The sequence below is a fragment of the Cetorhinus maximus genome, chromosome 1, assembly GCF_964194155.1.
Source record: "Cetorhinus maximus chromosome 1, sCetMax3.hap1.1, whole genome shotgun sequence".
NCBI lineage: Eukaryota > Metazoa > Chordata > Chondrichthyes > Lamniformes > Cetorhinidae > Cetorhinus > Cetorhinus maximus.
In genome coordinates, this window is record NC_135879.1 from 117,614,360 (window position 1) to 117,640,532 (window position 26,173).

Consider the following 26,173-nt stretch of genomic DNA (forward strand, 5'->3'; position numbering starts at 1 on the left):
TTTCAACACTTGGCATCTGTTAAATAGATGCAAGTTGTGCTGTTCCTTTGTAATGTACAGTAACTACAGTAACCTGTGGTAACGCAGAGTGATAAGAGGCTTTGGAAACAAATGTGTTATTCACCTATAGTGAAATAGCACATTGTTTCCGGAAGTTTCTTACTACTCTGCCATGAGATCCATTTCTAGAACTGGCTTCTTCGACCATCAAACTACTTGCCAAAAATAAATGAAACTCTCTTGCACGTCATGGTTCCACTGGTGTGTATATAAATAAAGAATAAACAAGCTGCTGTGTTCTATAGGGAGTGGTACATCTTCAGTGCTAATGACACTGCTAAACCACAACACCAAAGCTTGTCTCTCTCAATGTGCTGCTTTAGTGCAAAACTCCAGCTGGCTTTGTTCTGTCACCTCAGGACTTTAACTCATCAATGGGATGTTAACAGCAGTTTTGACTAGTTTTAAAGGTCTGCAATTTAATCCAACAGCATAACCATAACGTGTGCAAATCTTTAGAGATCTGTTTAATCTATGCCAAAGACTTTTGAGCTCAGCAAATTGTTTGCTCATGAGGGGAAGGGCTTGTCAGCTGTCAGTTATAAACCCTGACTAGGGGGCTACTCTTCCATTTAAATTTTAAATTGACTGATGCAAATTTGGAAGGTGGGCAAGGTGACGCAAGATCTAAGCCACATTGTTCTTTGGAGTGGAGAGAGGTCTATCTTGTAATCAACCTAATTAACACCCCTTATTCAAATAATTATAAAGACACAATTAACATTCACTTAATTCAGTGACCTGACTTGGGAATTGGCTTTACAGAATTACAGATTCTGATCAGTAAAGAACTGAATTTAATATCGACAGCGATAACTAATTCTGAGCAGCGATTTAACTTTACATGTGAATCCCTTCCCTCTCAGCATCATACTATATAGCTTCTTGAACTTCCTGTACTGTTGTTAGCATTCTCAATTGGTTGGAGAAAGAAAATCTAGCAGGTAAAATGGTAAGATGAAAAGCAGTTTGCATGTTTTATTTGATCACTGTTGGTGCTTGTATTTATCTGCTAACATGGTGTTTACTGAGTGAATACACCATATTTCGACACCAGGGAAGCACCAGAAACTTTGTATTGAGAGGAACTGTCATTGTGGTCAGTCTGACCAATTGGAATACTTGTTTTCAGAACAGTGGAAGAAAGGAAACCCAACCAATAACGTGCAGCACCAACAGGGCATGCCATGGCAAAAGGCAAGCCCAGTACTAAATTGTGCCCTAGTCGGAGAACAGGAATGGATCTGGTGCATCACATTATGAGTCAACATTCTCAGCGATCACTCCAGTCAGAATTCTGTTTGAAACTGCTAGAAGCTGCACTGACATGTGCTGTCTGTTAAATTCAAGGCTGAATTCCAGACTGATGAAAGAGATTGCAAAGCTTCACACTATGCAAGCTATTTTCACTTCACTTGTGCAAGATATTTTCTACTTAAAGTTACCATATTTGACATAATTGATACAGCTGTTGCCATGTCTGTGACGACTTCTATGGGGCAACTTTGTCCTAGTGTCTTTTATTCCAGAGGATTCATGACCTGGGACAAGCTAACAAGCTGAATTGGAGTGTGTACTGCAGTAACATGCTGTAGCAGGTGAAATTGATAAAAATTAATATAGGAAGAAGTGAAATTGTAGATGTGACAAAGGGTCAGTAAGGACTTAAATAATGGCATCAGATATCAGCACTAAACTTGAGGAACACCCGAATGAAGATAATCTGGTAAACAGCAGCCAGAAGGGCAAAATGTTGTTTTTTAACAAGGGAGTGGCAAACTTGAAAGCCTTATTACATGATGGACAAAAGTTTTCAGGTTTCTGCTGGAAGGACTTTTCAAACTTGAAGCAGTGAAGACTTGGGGTAAGGCTTGTGGATGGAAAGAAATTAGCTGAAGATTAGGAAACAGTGCAGAAGTTAGTTATGTTGGTTTGTGTGTCTTAAGGGAAGTTGGGGGATGTAGTGGGGAACTGAGCACCATGTCCCAAGCATTCTTGTTGCAACCCTCCTGTTTCAAACTTAGATTAATTCAGAAGCTCATTTGTACAAGCTGGCCAAATTAGTTGATGGTAACGATCCATGAGCAGCAGTTGAATCTGAGAAGCTAGCTTGGGAAGGACAAATTAAACTAGAGAAAATGGTAATTGGCAGCAAAGGCAGATGAAATTTCATTACACAGAAGATGAAATGTGTGATGAGAGGGCTTCATGACAGTTGATAATGAGATTGAAAGAGAAATACAGATTTTAAAAGACTTCACATGCAACATGATCAATTATTGCAGAGCAAAAAGCAAATACATACAGTAACACAAATATATAGAAAAAACTCAAAGTTGGATGAAGCCTAGCTATTCTATATAAAAGCAAAATACTGCAGATGCTGGAAATCTGAAACAAAAACAAAAATTGCTGGAAAAACTCAGGTCTGACAGCATCTGTGGAGAGGAAAACAGAGTTAAGAGTTTTTCGAGTCTGGACTCAAAACGTTAACTCTGCCTTCCTCCCCACAGATGCTGTCAGACCTGTTGAGTTTTTCCAGCAAGTTTTGTTTTTGTGTTAGCTATTCTGTATAATGGGTCAGACCACACCTTGAATACTGTGTCCCCTGAGGCAGAAGAGGTACATGAGCTGTGGAGCCGGTTGGAGGAACTGAGACAGGACTGAGCTAGGAGGGAGAAATTTTAAATTAGAAATATTAAAGGGTTTTAATTAAGAGGTGCCCTACTAGAGGCATTAAAAAATATTGCATCTACATGCTGTGCCTGTTAACATTTTCTCCCAGAAACTCCTAAACTGCTAATAGAAGATTTCAGTCTGGAAGTACACCCTCCTGTTGTTGACGTTCCTGCAGTGCCACCATTGGGAAGAAGGTGTGATTACTGTGTGACAAGGTTACACTTTTCTATAAATTCACATTTATAGTAGAAATAAAACCAAACATTGAATTATATCAGCATCTCATTTAAATTATCCTCCAGCTTCTAACCGCATTTCAGCTGAAATATATTTGATTTTGATGCTCTAATCGCAGCAGTCCAGGACATTGACTGGTAAGACAGTAAATGGCATGTCACATCAGTCTGCTTCACTACTTCAAACTAAACTGAGATTAGGCAAGGGGATGAGTTAGAACTAGACAAATTTAGGGCTGATATTAGAAATTTCACGCAGTGATAAACACATGAACTCTATTCTAAGTAGTGTAGTGGAGGCAGAAGTTTTGATTATTTAAAAATATCGGTGTGATGGAGAGCTGTGGGACCTTGATAGATGGGCTGAATAGTTTCCTTGTTAGTGTCCCTTGTGACCGCTTGGTAATCTGATTTAAGCACAGACTGGGTTGATGAGAATATTTGCTATTTGTCCATATTGCTATTAACAAGTACATGCTTCCATGTTTTGTACCTAAGCAAATCTATTGAAGATATACATCCTTTCTGCTATTAATTAACCACAAAGAAACAAAAACTTTATTGAATTCTAGTAACCATATCTAGGATTGTTTCCTTCAAATTTTCGCTAGCATGGTTTAAATATCTCAGTTGTTGGCATGTTGAAGACTTATAGTGGAAAGCTAGAGTATTCTAACTTGATGGAAAATGTTGCTTGTGTGGAGATGCAATACAAATTTTTCATATACAAATTTAATTTTTTCTCTGATTCAGGCTATTTGAATTGCATCATGATTAAAGCAAAGTCTGTATTTGCTAATGTTTGTTTTTCATTTCTGTCTTCTATTTGTGGATATTTCCTGACCTTTGCTCACCGTGCAAGGTGAGGCCTGGCTGTGGTCAGAGTTGTGGCGTAAACCTTTTGTTGAATTCAAATACGTTTTATCACTTACTTGGAATATGTAAGCCTTTGTGTTCCATGACTTTAGTCTATGGGGGTAAAATACCCTGCACTCTACTAAAAATAATCTCTTCCTAAAAACATCTTTAAACCTAAACCAGATGTGTAACCCTGAATCAGACTTATTGGTTGTCATCATATATATTCCAGTGGGAAAGTTGTATAGGTTGTGTGCTTTCAACATTTTGATTGGCATGCTTATGAACTAACTATATGATGCTTGGTGCCAACTAACAAATTTGCTTCAGACGTATTTTTATACCTAGTGTCATTAGTGCACATTTGTTACTATGAAATGCTGGGAAAGCAGCAGTTTAAGGCTTCCAGAACAAAATTACCTTCAAATATTTGCACTGTGCTCAGTTAGAGGACAGGAAACTGAAATTTAGAAAAGACTTTATGAAATACTGATGTATAACCAAACATTATATGTAAATATCTTTCTGACCTGGACCATAGGATAGAGTGCATGGGCATTAAAATTGTGATGATTGTTTGCTATATTATTGACAAAACTGCTTTGTAGCATACAAATTGTGTTCTTGTTCCCATTAAGGTATGATAAAATGGATGGAAGGTAATAAAGTGAGGATGTGAGATAGTGTGGAGTGTTTTGGTGAAATGATCCCATTGAACCATATGTTGCTGAAACTACCTCAATGTGAAACAGTGGTTTATTGTAACTATGCCAAAAATATTGAAGGCAAAGGGGAAAAAGTATGGTGCAAACAATGTCCAGTGGTAAATAAAGTGAAATAGAAGGTGATGTCATCAACTGTTTGCCTCATACAAGTTCTTATTAAAGTTTTTAACGCCAGAGCTATGCGATATTACAGGCACCTTCTCCGGATTGTCTTCTGTTAACCTACGTCACGGGGAGTCAGTATTTATTATCCTGTATTAGCTGTATCAGCTTCTTTGGTTTTAGTTGAATGCCTAAGATATACTAAATGATGTACTGAGGCTTAATCCCATGTACATTATATTGGGTCCAAAAGTATAGCTAAAATTTATAATGGTTGTAAATTATGAAGCCTTATTTCACTTTATAATTGTAAATCCAAGTTAGACTGAAAATAGGCTGTGTAGAATTACCTTTGCCTGCATTTTGCAATCGGTGGAGAAATAATGTGCTTGCTGTCCATTCCCCTTACATTTACCCACGGAATAGCTTGAGTTTTTACAGTTTGATTTACAATGGAAAGTCAAGGCAGTGTGATGCCCTCTACAGGGGATCTTGGACCTGTGAGAAAAGGGCAGGCAACAGTGTCTCTTCAATCAGTCAGGTTGAAACATCCTTACTGAGGCACGCAGAATATAAACCAGGAAGGGTAAATTACAATATTTAATTCAATGGAAAATCATGTACAGAAAGCAAAATAGAGAGGGAAAGAGGTGATTGGGAGAGAGATAAGAGCAAAAAGTAACATGTTAAGTTTTAGTTTAAAAAAAAATCCAACAAAAACTAAAATCTGAAAGAATGTGGCTCCATACTTAACCTGTCCCTTTTAAAGCCACTCCTTAAATGTCCTAGGTAATTATAACTATTTGTAAATTGAGCTGAGGATGGTTAAATGTCTACAGATTGCCTAAAAATATCATGCTTCAGGTCAGTGAATTTTTTTTCACTTTTATTTTAGAGAAAATAAAGAATTGCTTTTACACAATGAGTTGTATGACCTCAGGATGTTACAAAGTGATTTACTGTCAATTAGTACTTTTGAAGTGTAGTCTCTGTTGTAATGTAGGAAATCTGGCAGTCGATTTGCAGATGGAAAACTCCAACTAACAGCTATCAGTTAAATGATCAGATAATCTGATCTAGTGAGGGGATTGGGAAGCTTACAAAGACCAACAGAGGACAACTAAAAAAGAAATAAGGAGGGAGAAGATTAAATATGAGGGTAAACTAGCCAGTAATATAAAAGAAGATTGCAAGAGTTTTTTTAGATATATAAAGGGTAAGAGAGAGGCAAAAGTGGACATTGGGCCACTGGAAAATGATGCTGGAGAAGTAGTAGTGGGGAACAAAGAAATGGCGGAGGAACTGAATAGGTATTTTGCGTCAGTCTTCATGGTGGAAGACATGAGTAACAACCCCAAAGTTCAAGAGAGTCGGGGGACAGAGGTGAGTACGGTAGCCATTACCAAGGAGAAGGTGCTAGGAAAACTGAAAGGTCTGAAGGTGGATAAATCACCTGGACCAGATGGATTACATCCCAGAGTTCTGAAGGAGATAGCTGAAGAGATAGTGGAGGCGTTAGTGATGATCTTTCAGGAGTCACTGGAGTCAGGGAGGGTCCCAGAGGACTGGAAATCACTAATGTAACCCCCCTGTTTAAGAAGGGAGTGAGGCAAAAGACGGGAAATTACAGGCCGATTAGCCTGACCTCGGTCGTTGGTAAGATTTTAGAGTCTATTATTAAGGATGAGGTTTCAGAATACTTGGAAGTGCATGGTAAAATAGGACAAAGTCAACATGATTTCATCAAGGGGAGGTCATGCCTGACAAATCTGTTAGAACTCTTTGAGGAGGTAACGAGTAGGTTAGACAAAGGAGAGCCAATGGATGTTACCTACTTGGATTTCCAGAAGGCCTTTGACAAGGTGCCGCACAGGAGGCTACTCAGTAAGATAAGAGACCATGGTGTTAGAGGCAAGGTACTAGCATGGATAGAAGTTTGGCTGTCTGGCAGGAGGCAGAGAGTGGGGATAAGGGGGTCCTTCTCAGGATGGCAGCCGGTGACTAGTGGAGTTCTGCAGGGGTCAGTTTTCGGACCCCAACTTTTCACTTTATACATTAATGATCTAGATGAAGGAACTGAGGGCATCCTGGCTAAGTTTGCAGATGATACAAAGATAGGTGGAGGGATAGGTAGTATTGAGGAGGCGGCAAGGCTGCAGAAGGATTTGGACAGGTTAGGAGAATGGGCAAAGAAGTGGCAGATGGAATACAACGTGGGGAAGTGTGAGGTCATGCACTTTGGTAGGAAGAATAGAGGCATAGACTATTTCTAAATGGGGAGAGAATTCAGAAATCTGGAGTGCAGAGGGACTTGGGAGTCCTAGTCCAGGATTCTCTTAAGGTTAACTTGCAGGTTGAGTCGGTAGTTAGGAAGACAAATGCAATGTTGGCATTTATTTCGAGAGGACTAGAATATAAAAGCAGGGATGTGTTGCTGAGGCTTTATAAGGCTCTGGTCAGACCACATTTAGAATATTGTGAGCAATTTTGGGCCCGTATCTCAGGAAGGATGTTCTGGCCCTGGAGAGGATCCAGAGGAGGCTCACGAGAACGATCCCAGGAATGAAAGGCTTAACATATGAGGACTCTGGGTCTATACTTGATGGAGTTGAGGAGGATGAGGGGGGATCTGATTGAAACTTACAGAATACTGAAAGGCCTGGACAGAGTGGATGTGGGGAAGATGTTTCCATTAGTAGGAGAGACTAGGACCCGAGGGCACAGCCTCAGAGTAAAGGGAAGACCTTTTAGAACAGAGATGAGGAGAAACTTCTTTAGCCAGAGAGTGGTGAATCTATGGAATTCATTGCCACAGAAGGCTGTGGAGGCCAGGTCATTGAGTGTATTTAAGACCGAGAGAGATAGGTTCTTGATTGGTATGGGGATCAAAGGTTACAGGGAGAAGGCAGGAGAATGGGGTTGAGAAACTTATCAGCCATGATTGAATGGCGGAGCAGACTTGATGGGCCGAATGGCCTAATTTCTGCTCCTATGTCTATGTCTTAGAGGTTGAGGAATAAACATTGGCCAGAACACTGGATGAACTCCTGTGCTCTTCAAATAATGCCATGAAATCTTTACATCCACCTGAGAAGGCAGACTTGGCTGAATATCTCAACCAAAATGATAGTATGCCCAATGACGCAGCCCTACTGCACAAGGCCAACAGCCTTGGTCTTGTGTGTGATACTTGAAGGCGCACTCTTCTGACTCCGTCAAGAATGCTATCATTGAGCCAAGGTTGATACTTAAAGATTTTGTTGGATTGATAGCAAAGTGTGACATTTTGAAGTGTGACAACTAGTGTGTGATAATGGAAGAATGATAGATGCAAGGCTTTTAAAGAAATGCATGTTTATAATTTGGCTGAACTCCTATGGGATTGCTCGAGGTAAATCAGATGTTTTATTTTATTCACTGAGGTGTTATATGGAATTCTGGTATGGAAGAGCTCTGATCCTTTCTTTTTAGGCAGTCCCTTGGGATTGAGGATGACTTGCTTCCACTTTGATTTGATGAGTTCAGAGATGGCTGATAAGTCGAGTGCACAATCTACAGATTCTGCCAGTGTGAGACAGGTGTTGCTTAAAGGGTTGGAAATGTGGGTTGGTTGGAGGTTTATGAACTCCCTCCAATGCCTTTACTGCCTCTGCATGTTCCCGACGAAGTGTCTCGATGTGTTCAGTGCCTTCTTGAATGAGCCTTCTCCATTTTGGTGGGTTGCAAGTCAGGGTCTCCCATGAATGAGAAGGTATGTTTTACCTCTTCAGGTATGCTTTGAGGACATCTCTGAAGTGTTGCCGCTGTCCTTCTGGGAGTCTCCTGCCATGACCGTGTTCCAAGTAGAACAGTTATTTTAGGAGTCTGGTGTCAGGCGTACAAATGGCATGCCCTGCTCAGTGGAGCTAGGGTTGAGAGATTAGCTACTGTTCCTTTAAGGATGCAAAGTAAATCGAGCTTAGAATTTAATTATTGTTTAATCAAGGAACTTTGGAAATTGAAATGTACTTGTTGGAAGTTTTTGGCTTCACTGAGAGGTACACAACGTTTTAACAATTTGCATTTGTAACAATGTGACACCTGAGTGTTGATGTGCATCTTTTAATATATTGCTAATGGATCTTCCATCTTTTAAGTTGGTGGATATATTGTTTTAAAATGCAGGAATGTTATGCTATGAAACAGAAAATGTGTTGTTGTATAAACAGGAGACACTCAGGATAATTGCTGGAACGGCTGTGTCTTTTAATGTGAGGGAAACAGAGGGAGGTGGGGGTGAAAAACATTTAGCCTTGTAAATGGAGTTATTAAATGACCAACCATTATTGAGGTATGTATAGATTTTCTTAAACATTCATTGAAAGTAAACTTGCAGGCTGCGGGCATCAAGTGGGGGAGTGGGACTGACTGGATTGCTCTGCAGGGAGCTGGCACGGACTCTAAGGGCCAAATAGCTTTCTTCTCTGTTGTAAATGATTCCACCTCTCTTTATTGCCAGTAGATTATTTGACTTTGATAGCTTAAGACTATTGCCTGGTATGAGGGTTATGGGCTAAGTATCTAGTTTATATTGAGTAAAACAGAAGCTGAGACATTGAGCTCAGTTTGGATTTCTTGGTTTTGTGGGTAAGTTTTTAGGTTCTTTAGGTCTTTAATTGTGGGAATGGTTTCCAGTACTGGTGGGGTATGCTGAAGGAAGTGACATCAGAGTAGAAGTTGGTCTCAGTAGTATAAACTGGGGTGTGATTTTACATTCTAGGGACTCGGTGGGATTTGCGGTCAGATAGAAAACTGTGAAGGAATTAGTTTAATTTTACAAAAATGAAAATAGAGAAATAAATGAAAATTAAAAGTGCAGTCACCATGTGTTGGGAGAGTATGTATCCTATCAGTGGACACAATAATTAAACTGCCAGAATTTTCAAAGATTGAGACCTCGAAAAGAAAAATTTTAATGACAATATGACATACTCTTCAAATTAAGCAAGTTCAAAAGATCTAAATTTTAAACACTTGGTTCCCACTTTGTAATTTTTAAGATTGCTGCATTAAAATTATTCAATAACTTGAGCTTTTCAGTGCAAGGAGGATTTCAATCAAAAGATTACAGTCAACGGAAAAAAGATTAAGTATATTGGTATGAAACATGTTTCTATTTTGTGAGAAATTGAGTTGTAGGTTTTTGAATTTGAAAGGAAAATGACTGAGGTTTTTGAAGAGTGATTTTTGATTTTGGTAAATCAAGATGACAGAGGAACAGCAAGTCAATGTTATTAAGCTATTTTGAGTTGCATCTGCCGCCTTCCAGATATCTCACTGTGGTTTATACAAAAATAATATCTTTAAGGTGGGAAAGAAAGGCAGCCATTGTCGTGGAGACTGAAACTTGCTAATTGGCATTAGTAGTTTACAAGTAGTTCTGTGTATCTAGATTTTGCCAAATCAGAACAGTAGTATTGAAGGCACAGTGCAAATTAGTAGCTAACTATCGCAACCATGTTCCAATTTCAATATTGTCCACAACACCTGGAGCTATGCTAATTCATTGGTGTTTTATGCAATCATTTTAAAGGTACATAAAAATAGAAACATAGTTATTTGATTTTGTTTCTCACCATATCTCATGGATATATGTGGATATGGGAGTCCTAGAGTCATCCATACTTAGTTTGTGCCCTGACAGATGCACGTAGAATACAAGAGTAGAAATGCTTAGCAGCTGCCAGCAACATCAAGGCAGCCTTTAACTGCAGGGAAGAGGCTGGGTATTCTGAGACAAATGGTTTGTCTCCTGGCCCCTCAAAGCTTTACCATCTACAAGATAAAAGTCAGGATTGTGATGGAATCACTCACCTGGGTGGGGACAGCTGCCAGAACACTCTAGAAACTCAATACCACCTAAGACAAAGCTGTCCACTTGATCAATTTTAGAATTGTCCACATCCCAAGAACATAAAATTGTTTTTAAAAACAAATTTGTTTCCCTGTGTGAATCTTAAATTGTGGCCGTGATGTCTGTACAGTAAAGGTATTTTTGAAAAAAGGAACTCCTAGAAAGTTTTGGCCTGAAAGATGTTGGAATTAATGTCCTTGTAAACTTCCAAAAGTAAAAGATTCAGATTATTATAACCTGTTATATCGTGTTTATTTTTGCAACATACTTTCTTATATAGTTTATAAAGTTATTGAGTATTTTCTAATGTTGCATTGATGGCCTAATTCCCAATCAATGCTTTGCTGAAGGGTCATTTGGAAATGCTACAATACATTAAAATTGGATGTTGCTCTGCACTTTGATCACATCGATCTCTTGACTTCAGTCATGCAGTCCAATCAAGCTGTTGCCAAGTTGGAGTCAGGCACTTCTTCAGAGAAAGAGGAAATGTCCATAAGACACTAAGGCCTTTTCTGGAAGCTGATAATTCTGCATTCCACAGTATGTCTACGTGTATTTTGGGAGACTGAGAGGGAACAGCATTAAGCCTCATTTCAGTCCACAGCTCTCTGCTAAAAGGCCGTGTATGGAAGCCCATAGATAAATAGAGTAGCAGATTGGCTGAGTACCACTTGCTAAGATAAAATGAGTAATGCTTATTACTGCAATGTAATATTTTTAATTACTTTACATGTTTACACTTTCTGTTAGTCCAGACTAGATATTGATTCTTTCTATCGTTATGGTCCCAGGCTGTTAGAAAATTACACTTCATAAGAAATTTCTAAAATTTGTCGGAGAAACAAACGTTTTGCTTTTCTCAAGCTGTACTAGATGTTCATTGAAGTGGATCAGGAATGAAGAAATAGATAGGAGCAGGTAACTAAGATTTTTTTCTGAATTTTTTTCACAGTTATTTGGATCAATTATACTTTCTTGCATCTTGTCTTATTTGAAATGTGCTTTTGAGATAAATACTTGATTTGAAAAAAAAACTTCAGCTTTGCCAAGCTTAATCAGTATGCTGATATGTAGTTAGATCTGCTTAAATGTGTTTCTCATCATTTTAAACATAAGGTGAATATGTGCTTCTGTTTGGTTTGGTTTACCTTTTTATTTGGTCCGGATTCTACCAAAACACAATAATACCAGTGCTGTCTTTGTAAACTTTCAGTATACATGCTAATTTTTAAAACTCCTTTCTAGAAACTAAATGGTTTCTGTTGGAAAAAATATGACCATTATTTGTGGGTGAGGGGTGGAACTTTAGTTTGACTGCTTTGTACTATGTTTACGTTTGAACTGATAACTATGGTATCTGAACAGGTACTTTTGGAAGAAAACTGTCATAATTAATTTATACCTGGTGAGCTCATTTCATTCTATTTGCCTCTTTCTGCATTGATGTGCTCGGTTCTTAAGTGTATTGTAGATGCTTCATGGTTCCACCCTTTTTTGATGGTGCTCACACAGTAGTAGTTGGACATCTCTGTTTTGTAGACAGTTCTTAAAATATCACCTAAACATTTATGCAGAATAATTTCTAGGCATTTTAAGTGGGAGGGGCACAGTGCAAATTAGGATTGGCATCTGATATTTGGGTTTCAAGGTTGGCTGTGTATTTTGTGTACAGGTCTTCCAATGGACTTGGTAATGCTGTAATTTCAGAAAGATGAGCTTGGCTTTCAAACATCTCAAATGGAAAAGATCGCAAAGGCTGTGGTACAACTTATACAGAAAGTGTTGTCATAGTTCTAAATTGCACTGTTTAGTGAAGGCAAAGCTGGTACTGTATTTTTATTTTACAATCCAAGAATGATTAGTAATTTATAGAAAAGATTTTCACTAAGAATATAAGCAGTGTCTTCAAGAAATGCCTTGAGTTCCCAAAACAATTCTAGCTGATGAGACTAAATTTGGCCTGGAGTTCTTATTTCTGCTTGCATACAAAACTAGACAAGGCAATGGGGTTGAAAGTAGAAGCTATTGTAATGAATGATACATAGTAAGTAGAACGTATTCTGAATTTCTACCCGATTGGTCCCAGATTCTCCTGTGCTGCTCTTTTCTGCTTACGGATTGGCAATAAATGGGTTTCATACATTTTATTTTTGACTGGAAGGTGACAGGGAGCTTGCTTTGTAATGAAGTATACATTTTTTTATTAGAAAAACCATTCTATTCTGCATTGAATATAGATTAGCAGTACAATTTTGGTCCAGCAAAATTGTTCAATGGAATGAAAAAGACTTGTATTCATATAGTGCTTTCATGATCACAATGTCTCGAAGTACTTTTGAATGTTGCCATTAATGCAGGCAGCACAACAACCAATTTGTATATAGCAAGCTCCCACAACAGCAATGAATTAAATGACCAGATAACTTTTTATTGATGTTGGTTGAGGGTTTAGTGTTGGCCGGGACACAGGGAGAAGTCTGCTGAAAAGTGAACTGTGATTTTTACACCCACATGGGGAGACGGCTGGAGTCATGGTTTAATTTTTCACCCCCTGACGGAAGCAGTTTAGCTGAGATCATATTTTATGAGTGAGACTTAATTTCTGACCACCTGGCACAGAGGTTAGTGTGCTACCGCTGAGCTAAGGCTGATGCTTGTCATCATTACTGTCTGTTCGTATATACCATTAGGTCTTCAGTAGTAAATTTTAAAAAAATCCTTGGTGTTCAAATAAATTCAGCATCTATTAGTTCCTGGTTTCTCTTTTGCCGTTAATGAAAGGTCATTGAACTGAAATGTTAACTGTTTATTTCCACAGATGCTGCCTGGCCTGTTGAGTGTTTCCAGCATTTTCTTTTTTTATTTCAGATTTTTGCAATCTTTTGCATTTTTTCTTTATTCCATTGCCGTGTCTGATTTTCTGAGACCAACCGTGTGCTGTTTCTGGCCGGTGTTCCGTGCAGCCCTAAAACTAAACTTGTATGTACGGACTCCCTCCAACGTTTTGAATTGTGGTTCAGTGTATTGATGAGCTAATGTGGTCAGATGCAGTTTCATCCTTTTCAGTTTCATGTGATTAGATCATGATCTGAGTGGGAAAGTGAGGGATAGGAAGAGAATAAAAGCAAGGATCTTCTCTGCATGAAGAGGAAATTAGCGAGTCACCGCTGGCTGCACACACACTTATTAGTGGGTGGTTATGCTTGAGATATGAAGAGTAGTTTTTCATCAGAAAAACTGTGGTCCAACTGGGAAGTGAAATTGTTCAATTGACTTACTACATATTTGGTAAAGCTGCTTAGTTGGACCTATGGGGAACTTTCTGAGAATTGTCCATCCCATTGACTTCACCACAAACACTTAATAGTGATTTCGACATTGGGGTGAGCAGAATTATGTGTATATCTGTAAGCAGGTTTCACAGGGAGCTGAGGGCTATGTGGAGCACTAACTTTGCATTGCTCACCAAGAACTGGAACAACTTGCCACACCCATAGCCAAGCTGTTTCAGTACAGCAACACTGGCGTCTACCGGACTATGTGGAAAATTGCCCAGGTATGTCCTGTACACCAAAAGCAGGACAAATCCAACCTGGCCAATTACCACCGCATCAGTCTACTCTTGATCATCAGTAAAGTAATGGAAGGGGTCATCAACAGTGCTATCAAGTGGCACTTGCTTAGCAATAACCTGCTCACTGATGCCCAGTTTGGGTTCTGCCAAGGCCACTCAGCTCCTGACTTCATTACAGCCTTCCTTCAAAAATGGACAAAAGAGCTGAACTCCTGAGGTGAGGTGAGAGTGACTGCCCTTGACATCAAGGCAGCATTTGACCCTGTGTGGCATCAAGGAGCCCGAGCAAAACTTGAGTCAATGGGAATCAGGAGGAAAACTCTCCACTGGTTGGAGTCATACCTAGCACAAAGGAAAATGGTTGGAGGTCAGTCATCTCAGCTCCAGGACATCACTGCATGAGTTCCTCAGGGCAGTGTCCTTGGCCCAACCATCTTCAGCTGCTTCATTAATGACTTTCCTTCCATCATAAGGTCAGAAGTGGGGATCTTTGCTGATGATTGCATGATGTTCAGCACCATTCGCAACGACTCAGGTACTGAAGCTGTCCATGTCCAAATGCAGAAATGCCTGGACAATATCCAGGTTTGGGCTGACAGGTGGCAAGTAACATTCATGCCACACAAGTGACCATCTCCAACAAGAGAGAATCCAACCATCGCCCCTTGATGTTCAAAGGTGTTACCATCACTGAATCCCACACTATCAACATCCTGGTGGTTACCATTGACCAGAAATTGAACTGGACTAACCATATAAACACTGGCTACAAGAGCAGGTCAGAGGCTAGGAATCGTGCGATGAGTAACTCACCTGTTGATTCTCCAAAGTCTGTCCACTACATACAAGGCACAATTCAGGTGTGTGATGGAATACTCTCCACTTGCCTGGATGAGTGCAGCTCCCACAACACTCAAGAAGCTTGACACCATCCAGGACAAAGCAGTCCACTTGATTGGCTCCACATCCACAAACATTCACTCCCTCCACCACCGACAGTAGCAGTAGTGTGTGTCACCTACAAGACGCACTGCAGCAACTCACCAAGGCTCCTTAGTCAGCACCTTCCAAGCCCACGACCTCTACCGTCCAGAAGGAAAAGGGCAGCAGACGCATGGGAACACCACCACCTGGAAGTCCCCCCCCCCCCAAGCCACTCACCATCCTGACTTGGAAATATATTGCCGTTCCTTCACTGTCGTTGGGTCAAAATCCTGGAACTCCCTCCCTAACAGCATTGTGGATGTACCTACAGCGCACACAACTGCAGCAGTTCAAGAAGGCAGCTCACCACCACCTCCTTAAGGGCAACTAGGGAGGGGCAATAAATGCTCGCCCAGCCAGCGAAGCCCACATCACGTGAATGAATAAAAAAAACACACAAACACTTAATTGCGATTTGGACATTGGTGAGCAGAATTATGTGTATATCTGTAAGCAGGTTTCACAGGGAGCTGAGGGCTATATGGAGCACTAACTTTGCATTGCTCTTCTAGAAGTGTTGTTGAACTTGTTGCTGCAGTGTTATGAAAAAACTGAAAAGAAAGGAGAGCCCAGGAGAGGCTATTAAAGTCTCCAGGACACAAAATAGGACAGTGTTTGGAAAGGGCTAGGAATCTAACTTCAAGCACATCAGATAAAGGGACGACAATGAGGAAGGGGACGGGAAATACAGGACTGAAGGTGTTGTATCTGACTGCATGCAGTATACGAAATAAGGTAAATGAGCTTGTGACGCAGATTGAAATTGGCAGGTATGATGTGGTGGGCATCATGGAGACATGGCTGCAAGGGGATCAGGACTGGGAGCTAAATATCCAAGGATATACATCCTATCGAAAAGATAGGCAGGTTGGCAGAGGGGGTGGGGTTGCTTTGTTAGTAAGAAATGAAATTAAATCGATAGCAAGAAACGACGTAGGGTCAGATGATGTAGAATCTGTGTGGGTAGAATTGAGGAACCGCAAAGGTGAAAAAACCATAATGGGAGTTATGTACAGGCCTCCGAACAGTAGTCAGGATGTGGGGCACAAGATACACCAGGAGATAGAAAAGGTGTGTAAGAAAGGCAAGGTTACAGTGATCATGGGGGATTTCAATATGCAGGTAGACTGGGAAAATCAGGTTGGTAGTGGATCCCAAGAAAAGGAATTTGTGGAATGTCTACGAGATGGCTTTTTGGAGCAGCTTGTGGTGGAGCCCACTAGGGAACAGGCAATTCTAGATTTAGTGATGTGTAATGAGGCAGATTTGATAAGGGAGCTTAAGGTGAAGGAACCCTTAGGAGGAAGTGACCATAATATGATAGAATTTACCCTGCAATTTGAGAGTAAAAAGCTGGAATCAGATGTAACGGTATTACAGTTGAATAAAGGAAACCACAGAGGCATGAGGGAGGAGCTGGCCAGAATTGACTGGGAGATGAGCCTAGCAGGAAAGACAGTGGAACAGCAATGGCAGGAGTTTCTGGGAGTAATTTGGGAGACACAGCAAAAATTCATCCCTAGGAAGAAGAAGCATACTAGAGGGAGGACGAGGCAACCATGGCTGACAAGGGAAGTCAGGGACAACATAAAAGCTAAAGAGAAAGCATACAATGCGGCGAAGAGCAGTGGGAAACCAGGGGATTGGGAAGCCTGCCAAGACCAACAGAGGACAACTAAAAAAGAAATAAGGAGGGAGAAGATTAAATATGAGGGTAAACCAGTAATATAAAAGAAGATTGCAACAGCTTTTTTAGATATATAAAGGGTAAGAGAGAGGCAAAAGTGGACATTGGGCCGCTGGAAAATGACGCTGGAGAAGTAGTAGTGGGGAACAAAGAAATGGCGGAGGAACTGAATAGGTACTTTGTGTCAGTCTTCATGGTGGAAGACACAAATAACATCCCCAAAGTTCAAGGGAGTAGGGGGGCAGAGGTGAGTATGGTGGCCATTACCAAGGAGAAGGTGCTAGGAAAACTGAAAGGTCTGAAGGTGGATAAATCACCTGGACCAGATGGATTACATCCCAGAGTTCTGAAGGAGATAGCTGAAGAGATAGTGGAGGCGTTAGTGGTGATCTTTCAGGAATCACTGGAGTCAGGGAGGGTCCCAGAGGACTGGAAAATCGCTAATGTTAACCCCCCTGTTTAAGAAGGGAGTGAGGCAAAAGACGGGAAATTACAGGCCAATTAGCCTGACCTCGGTCGTTGGTAAGATTTTAGAGTCCATTATTAAGAATGAGATTTCAGAATACTTGGAAGTGCATGGTAAAATAGGGCAAAGTCAGCGTGGTTTCATCAAAGGGAGGTCATGCCTGACAAATCTGTTAGAATTCTTTGAGGAGGTAATGAGTAGGTTAGACAAAGGAGAGCCAATGGATGTTATCTACTTGGACTTCCAGAAGGCCTTTGACAAGGTGCCGCACAGGAGGCTGCTCGGTAAGATAAGAGACCATGGTGTTAGAGGCAAGGTACTAGCATGGATAGAAGATTGGCTGTCTGGCAGGAGGCAGAGAGTGGGGGTAAGGGGGTCCTTCTCAGGACGGCAGCCGGTGACTAGTGGAGTTCTGCAGGGGTCAGTGTTGGGACAACTTTTCACTTTATACATTAATGATCTCGATGAAGGAACTGAGGGCATCCTGGCTAAGTTTGCAGATGATACAAAGATAGGTGGAGGGATAGGTAGTATTGAGGAGGCGGCAAGGCTGCAGAAGGATTTGGACAGGTTAGGAGAATGGGCAAAGAAGTGGCAGATGGAATACAATGTGGGGAAGTGTGAGGTCATGCACTTTGGTAGGAAGAATAGAGGCATAGACTATTTTCTAAATGGGGAGAGAATTCAGAAATCTGGAGTGCAAAGGGACTTGGGAGTCCTAGTCCAGGATTCTCTTAAGATTAACTTGCAGGTTGAGTCGGTAGTTAGGAAGGCAAATGCAATGTTGGCATTTATTTCGAGAGGACTAGAATTAAAAGCAGGGATGTGTTGCAGAGGCTTTATAAGGCTCTGGTCAGACCACATTTAGAATATTGTGAACAATTTTGGGCCCCGTATCTCAGGAAGGATGTTCTGGCCCTGGAGAGGATCCAGAGGAGGCTCACGAGAACGATCCCAGGAATGAAAGGCTTAACATATGAGGAACGTTTGAGGACTCTTGGGTCTATACTTGATGGAGGTTAAAAGGATGAGGGGGGATTTGATTGAATCTTACCGAAAACTGAAAGGCCTGGATAGAGTGGATGTGGGGAAGATCCATTAGTAGGAGAGACTAGGACCCGAGGGCATAGCCTCAGAGTAAAGGGAAGACCTTTTAGAACAGAGATGAGGAGAAACTTCTTTAGCCAGAGAGTGGTGAATCTATGGAATTCATTGCCACAGAAGGCTGTGGAGGCCAGGTCATTGAGTGTATTTAAGACGGAGATAGATAGGTTCTTGATTGGTATGGGGATTAAAGGTTACGGGGAGAAGGCGGGAGAATGGGGTTGAGAAACTTATCAGCCATGATTGAATGGCGGAGCAGACTTGATGGGCCGAATGGCCTAATTTCTGCTTCTATGTCTTTTGGTCTTATGGTCTAGTGCATCGACAATAACAGTGTAGCATTAGCAGAGGACTGAAACAAGGAATGTGCTTGTTATCTTTCAGTACAAGGTAGCATGCTAGTTAAATGCATGTGGAGAACTTGAGTTGTGTGTAGGTACATTATGGAGTAAACATTTTTGTATATTTCAAGTGATCAGATAAACATAGGCTTACAGAGGAAAGCTGAAGGACAGTGGGAGAGTTTATCTGGTGCTCTCAGCTTCAAGGTTGATATTTTTTTCCACCAGTGGCAATTCTGCTGTTGATGACAATGTAAATAAGCTAACATTGTTCCCTCCAGAGGCAGTAAAGTAACCAAAATATATACTTTCCATTTTGGCCTCTGGAGGCAGTGCCATACTGACAGGAAGATAAACAGAATCAGTTCAGCCTATCTGTATTGGTCAGTAAAAGAGTTTGAACTCATTGGCTTGTACAGACCATCCCTAGCCATTGTAAAAGGCAGGTAATCAACTATACAAGTTGGAATGGCAACTTTTAAAAAACTGTGCGTGTTTGAGCAAGTAGCTGCAGTAAATGTACCTAGAGCAGGTATATGGTTTAATATTTCCTGTGACATCAGGTAAGGCCAGTAAACAGAGAAACGAAGTTGTGATGATTTATTAGCAATTGCACTTGCAGAAATCTTTCATATGTGCAGTTGTTATTGCGGACATCTCTCCTTCAAATTGTTTCAAATTGATTTTTGCCCTTCCTGCAGCATTCAGATTTCCCTAATCATGGCATGGGTAATGTTCTGAATTCAGATGCAGTATGCTGTTTCTCCTTTGTCATCTTGATTACTTTTTCTGTTGAGCAGTTAACCACTCGATCCTTCGTCATGCACTCGTGTGGGATTGATTAGCAGTTTGTTTTATTCACAATTATTTGCACCTTAGTTGCCCAGCATTTATATATTTTCTGCCTGGTTCTCAGTGTGCAGTCTGGGAGAAAAGTACGACTGTTTGGGTCCTTGGCAGTGTAATGGGAGGAGGTCACAGGAGAAGTATTTCTCCTGTGCTTACAGGGGAAGGTGCCAAGGAAAGCAAAGTAGCTGTTCGGGGTAATGGGAAAGTCGAACTGGGTGGCAGGGAGGGAAATGTCCCCACTTAATGCTAAAAGGGGACAGGAGGGGAGGATGTGTTTAGTGATGAGATCAAGTTTCAGGTGACAGAATTGTTAGAGGTTGGCTCATCGAATATGGAGGTTGATGTGGGGACAGTGAGGACAATGAGGTCCTTTCTCATGCCCTGGAAGGAATGTGGGTGAGCGCATTTATACATTTTCGCTATATGTTTTATTAATTTCTCTAAATTGCCTCTTTATATCTTGCGTCAGTATCACTTCTGTCATTTGATTACTGAATCAAAGATCATTCCCTTTTTCTGTCTTGTCATGGCTCTGTTCTGACTTACAAGCTGTTTATCTCAAACATCTTTGGGTCTTGATACAGGTTCGGAGACTCAAAACTTTAACTGGGCCTTCCTCTCTTTATAAAAGTTGCGTGACCAGAGTGTTTCCATCATTGTTTTTATTTTAGATTTTCAGCATCAGTAGCATTTTACTTTCTATAATATGCTTATCCAGTTGATACACAGTACCCATAGCAACAAACTTCCGATACTTTAGATATTTTAGCTCAGAAACGTACGAATGGCTTGTTCAAAGTCTATCTTTCAAAGTTACTTGAGGTCTCAAGCTCTGATGTCCCAATATGGCTTATCTATCTATATAGTTGAAAGCATTTGATATTGTCCATTGGAAGTTAAATTTCTAGGAAACAAAAATATCAGGTTGTTTTCCCCCATTGTTTCAAATAAACAAGTTTACTATACTGATGCACTGAAATGTAGAATGGCAAATATCCCTTAGAATTGCAGTCATTGGAAAGGTGCAATTCTAATCAGCCATTGTTAAATTAATTTTTTCAAAGCAATACTAATTTTTATTTCTGATCTGAATAAACTTACTGTTGTATAAATAATCAAAGGTAACATGATTATTTCCCCTAAAATCATTCAGTTATCTATACAGTTGCCTTTGTGGTTTTTCACATTCTTGCCCTTTCTGCTGAGCTTTCAATTTTGTTCCTGTTCTGTTTCCTTCCCATTTCTTTCCCAGAGTTGGCAATTTTACCTGAGCCTTGGGGCTATTTCCACCGTCTGTAGATAAATTCTATGTGTGTGCACTTCGTGGAAACTAATTTTGGCTCTGTTTAGGTGTAATTATAATCCCCAACATTATATATTGACAGCCAGCTAGAAAAGAATTCTTCAGCTGGGCTGGGTTTTCTAGTTCCTGACAAGTTCTGAACATCACGGAAGTTGTAATTTTCTTTATATTTGCAGTGAGGAGGAAAAAAAAGTAAATATAAGTTTACATTTTTTCTTTAAACAAAAATTCTAAACTGTGTTTGGAGTGAATTTTTGCAGTTCAAAAGACTGCACCAGACTGGAATGGATTGTTTGCAACCCTTTGATACTGAGATTGAATATTGTGAATTTAGTTTGTTTCGTCATCCAGAGAATGTTTGAGGTTCTGATCAGTAGAGACTGAATGATGGGGAAACCTCCCCTGTGTACTACCACACTTAATTAGAGCTCCAGCAAGGACTGCAAACCCACAGTATCATTCTATGTAATGTAACTAAAAGAATAAAATATTTGAGGAAGAATAATGATTGTCTTAAGCAATCTTTGTAAAATGGTGATTGAAAATAACAATGACGCTATCTATTCCTGATGATGTTTTTGAACTAAAATGAAAAATATTCAACAGTTTGAATTAAGTAATTTTTGAATTAGATAATATATGTCAGTGAAGAATTTTGCTTTTTCAGTTTCAGTAATATATGTAATACTGTGTTCATTCTGATATAGCTTCAGTAAATATCCTGCATTACTGTTATTGTGTTGAGATTGCTGGAGGACCGCAGTAAACATTAAAAATGTGTTTCATATACTGAATGACCTGTGAACAATCTCAAGGGGGATATTCTCATTAGTTGAATGCTCATTTAAAAGGCATGGATTAATTGAGGGCATCCTGCATGGATTTGTTCAGGGAAGGTTATGGCTGACTAACTTGATTACATTGCTACATCCCCACAATTCAATAAGGGTAGTATGTTTGATCTAGTCTACGTGGATTTTAGCAAGACTTTTGACAAGGTCCCACGTGGCAGACTGATCGGAAAAATAAAAGTTGATGGGATTCAAGGGCAAGTGCCAAGTTGGATCTGAAATTGGCTCAGTTGCAGAAAGCAAAGAGCAATGGTCAGTGACTGTTCTTGTGACTTGAAGGCAGATTCTGGTGGAGTGTCACTGGGCTTGGTATATGTCAGTGACTTTTGATTATGGCTCTTACGTTTAATTCTGAAGTTTGCAGATAATACAAAAATTGCTTGTTTGTTTGATAGTGAAGAAAACAGCTGCAGGAAGATATCAATTGACTGGTCAGATGGACAGAAAAGTGGCAAATGGAATTCAAGTGTGAGGCTATTCATTTGGGGAGGGCAAAAGAATGCACAATAAATGGTAGGACACTGGGAACTGTAGAGGGACAGAAGCATCTTGGAATTCACATTTGCAGATCCCAGAAAGTAGTAGGATGGGTAGGCAAAAAGGAATATGGAATACTTTCCTTTATTAGCAGGGGACAGATTATCTGAGCAGGAGTATTTTGCAAGATCTATATAAAATACTAGTTAGACCACAGTTAGAGTACTGCATACAGTTCTGGTCACCACATTATGAGAAGAATATGATTGCACTAGAGAGGTTATGGAAGAGATTTATGAGGATACTATCAGGACTGGAAAATTCTAGCTATGAGGAAATATTGGATAGGCTGGATATATTTTCTTTGAAGCAGAGAGACTGAAGGGTGATATATTTGAGGTGTATGAAATTGAGGGATAAGGTAGACTGGATAACTTGTCACTGGCTAGATGGAGTTCTTTAAACCTGCCTTCAAAAGCCCAGTCAGTGGACACTCCTCAACAATGTGAGTCATTGCTTGGACTGCACCCCAGCTGCAGCCTGGATGGTCTTGGTGATCCCACTGATGTTGGATGGTTGCACGGAGGCCTTGGCCAGTTCCGAAAAGGTTTAAAAAGGCTCGCTCTTGCATTCCGCCTTCAAAATGCCAGCGCTAAGAAGGAACTGAACATCACCCCAGATGGCCAGAGACTGAAGCATGATCCCCACCCTGATTATCTAGGCATCACCCTTGACAGAACCCTCACATACAGAGAGCACCTACCTGCTCAAGACTGGAGAAAATAATTAAACTGGCTGGTACTGTATGGGGATCACAGGCCAAGATACTAAGGACCTCTGCTCCTGGTACATCGCGTACTCAACTGCAGAATACTGCACATCAGTTTGGTACCAATCTGCATGCACCAAATTTAGAGGTACAACTGAACTCAACAATGCCGGGTGGACACGCAGTGGGATCTATGATGAGAGAGTGGTTTCTGGTGGATGTTTTCTCCTGCCATAGGTCATCAGTTGTTAACTCCTCAGTGTGTTGGGTTTAACCATGTGGGATGGCGTGAGGGAAGGAGTACTGCTGATGTACAAGGAGGTCCTTGAATAAGGCTTGAGTTTTAAAAATTCTTTCATGGGGTGTGGGCGTCGCTGGCAAGGTTGGCATTTGTTACCTATCCCTAATTGCCCATGAACTAAGGGCCTTGTTGAGCCATTTCAGAGGGCAGTTGAGAGTCAACCGCATTGCTATGGATCTGGAGTCACATGTAGGCAAGACTGGGTAAGGATGGCAAATTCTCTTCCCTGAAGGACATTGGTGAACCAGATGGGTTTTTATGGCAATCAATGGTAGTTTCATGGTCACCATCACTAAGATTAGCTTTTAATTCCAACTTTTATTTATTGAGTTTAAATTCCAGCAGCTGACATGGTGGGATTTGAGCCCATGTGCCCAGAGAATTTGCCTGAGCCTCTGGATTACTAGTCCAGTGATGTTACAACAATGCCACCATAGTAGGAGTATGCCATCTCCAGCAGCTCGCCTGTTACAGTTAGCCTTCTGATGTGGAGGGGTAACTGGGGGGCAGTGTCCCTCAGGGCTGGGAACCAGGGGAGGTGAGTTGGTCAAAGAGTACCTGTGATGAGCATTGTTGAGTTCAGTTGCACCTCGAAATTTGATGTGTGCAGATTGGTGAGCGGTACCAGCCAGTTTATTGAGAAGGTTATTGTGGGTTTTAATTATTTTCTCCGGTCTTGAGCAAGTAGGTGCACTCGGTATGTGAGGGTTTTGTCAAGGGTGATGCCGAGATAAACAGGGTGGGGATCATACTTCAGTCTCTGGCCATCTGGGGTGATGTTCAGTTTCCTCTTCGCGCTGGCATTGCGAAGGTGAAATGTGTGAGAGACTGACTGGGGGTATAGATTTGAAGTAATAGGCAGAAGGATTAGAGGGTAATTAATGTGAAATTCTTTCACACACAGGCTGGCGGTGGGGGTCTGGAATTCGCTACCTGAAAAAGTGGTAAAGGCAGAAATCCTCACCACATTTAAAAAGTACTTGGCTGCTCTGTTCCAAGGAAAAGTACTTGACTATACACTTATGGTGCCATAGCTTACCAGGCTATTGACCAAAAGCTGGAAAGTGGGATTCGGCTGGATGGCTCTTTTTCAGCCGGCACAGACAGACTGGATCCCTTTTGTGCTTTAAATTTATGATTTAAGCTTAAACAAATGGTTTATCCTAGATTTTGTGGTTGCATAATTGAATTGTCCTAACTTCAGCTCAGTAATTTGTGACTCTTGTACTACTTTGAATAAGAATTTTGCACTTCAGAGTTGCTCTGAAATCTTTGTATTGATTCTTCAAACACAGATTAGGAAATGTTCATCTTACAAACACATTAGATTTATAAAATCCTTCACCATCCCAAGGTGAAATACAAGAGGTTTGACCAGTTTAATTGGCTAAACATGAAACGCTTGTAAACTCGTTTGAATTAATAATTTTCTGAAAGGAGTCTGTTTGATAGGTTGCATCCCCTAACTATTTTGCCATTTGGTTAATTATTGGTGGAGGGGTGGATTGTGATAAGGAAAGGAGGAAGCACTTTTATTTCTTGATTAGTTTTGTGCATCAGTAAGTCTGTCAGCATCATTCTATAATCAATCGCTTGGAGGTTCATGTGTAGCTTAGATTACTTATTTCTGTTCTTTTCACCTTTCTTTATACGCCATTAAAGAAGGATAGCTCCAGAAATCTGTCTTCTGTGACTTCATGGTGTAGCACACTGATGCATCAGCCTAATGTTGGAGAACAAAATAACGAACCTGAGAAATAAGCCAAAATGTGGCTTATTTGGGCAACATTATTCCTCTGCACTAAGTTTTGTTAATGTTGTAGTTATTCTCAAATATGCCATATTTACTTTGCATCTAATTGTTGAGAACAATCCTGGAAGGTTTGTGCTAACACAGCTATATATTTTAGGAGGAATCTATTTTTCATACAGTATATAAGAAATCAAAATCATTTTCTAACTGCATACGTACTCTGATCATTTTAGTTTACTGAATTGGGATATAATCCCAGTTATTGTGATGCCCTACGGCTGTGTCTTCATTCCTCCTTTTCTTTAGGGAATGGGTAATAATATGGGAGGTACTTCAATACAGTTTACGCTGGAAATAATGTTAGGCTGGGTGAGTTTCTGGCAGTGTGACAAACCAAGCACTAGCATGCTCAGGCCATCTGGGGTGATGTTCAGTCTTTTTTAACTGGTTAAAAAAAAGACCAGTTAAGCCATACTATAGCTTTCTGCCCTTGTTAAATAGCATCATTTACAGCACAGAGGGTGGTCATTCGGCCTATTAAGTCTAGCCAGCTCCCTGCAGAGCATTTCTGTCTTTTGGCATGAATCTCTATAAATGTGATATGAAATGAACGTGCATCATGTAATGCATCTCCAACACATCCCTTCCTTGACCTCTCTGTTGCCATTTCTGGTGATGGACTGTCTACCAATGTTAATTACAAGCCCACCAAGTCCCACAGGTACCTCGACTACAGCTCCTCACACCCTACTTCCTGTAAGGACTCCATCCCATTCTCCTAGTTGCTCCGCCTCCATCGCATCTGTTCCAATGATGCTACCTTCCAAAATGGGGCTTCTGACATGCCTTCCTTTTTCCTTAACCAAGGGTTCACCCCCCACTGTGATTGACAGGACCCTCAACCGTGTCCAACCCATCTCCCGCACCTCTGCCCTCACCCCTCCCCTCCCTCCCAGAACCATGATAAGGTCCCCCTTGTCCTCGCTTTTCATCCCACCAGTCTCTGCATTCAAAGGATCATTTTCCGCCAATTCAGCACGATGCTACCACCAAACACATCCTCCCTTCATTGTCGGCATTCTGTAGGGACTGTTCCCTCCCTGACGCCCTGGTCCATGCCTCCATCACCCCCAACACCTCATCCCCTTCCCACAGCAG

General features: G+C 40.7%; 1 protein-coding gene across 4 annotated transcripts in view; it reads left to right on the top strand.

Annotated features, from left to right (window-relative positions):
- Nucleotides 1-26,173, top strand: part of rbpjb (recombination signal binding protein for immunoglobulin kappa J region b) — a 97,932-nt gene that overhangs the window by 5,352 nt on the left and 66,407 nt on the right. The window contains exon 1 of one of the 4 annotated variants that reach the window (XM_078545958.1): nucleotides 11,431-11,474. The exons of the other annotated variants lie outside the window; for them this stretch is intronic. The gene's annotated coding sequence lies outside the window, so the exon portion shown is untranslated. Of the gene's footprint in view, nucleotides 1-11,430; nucleotides 11,475-26,173 lie in introns of those variants that run through there. 4 annotated transcript variants of the gene reach the window in all.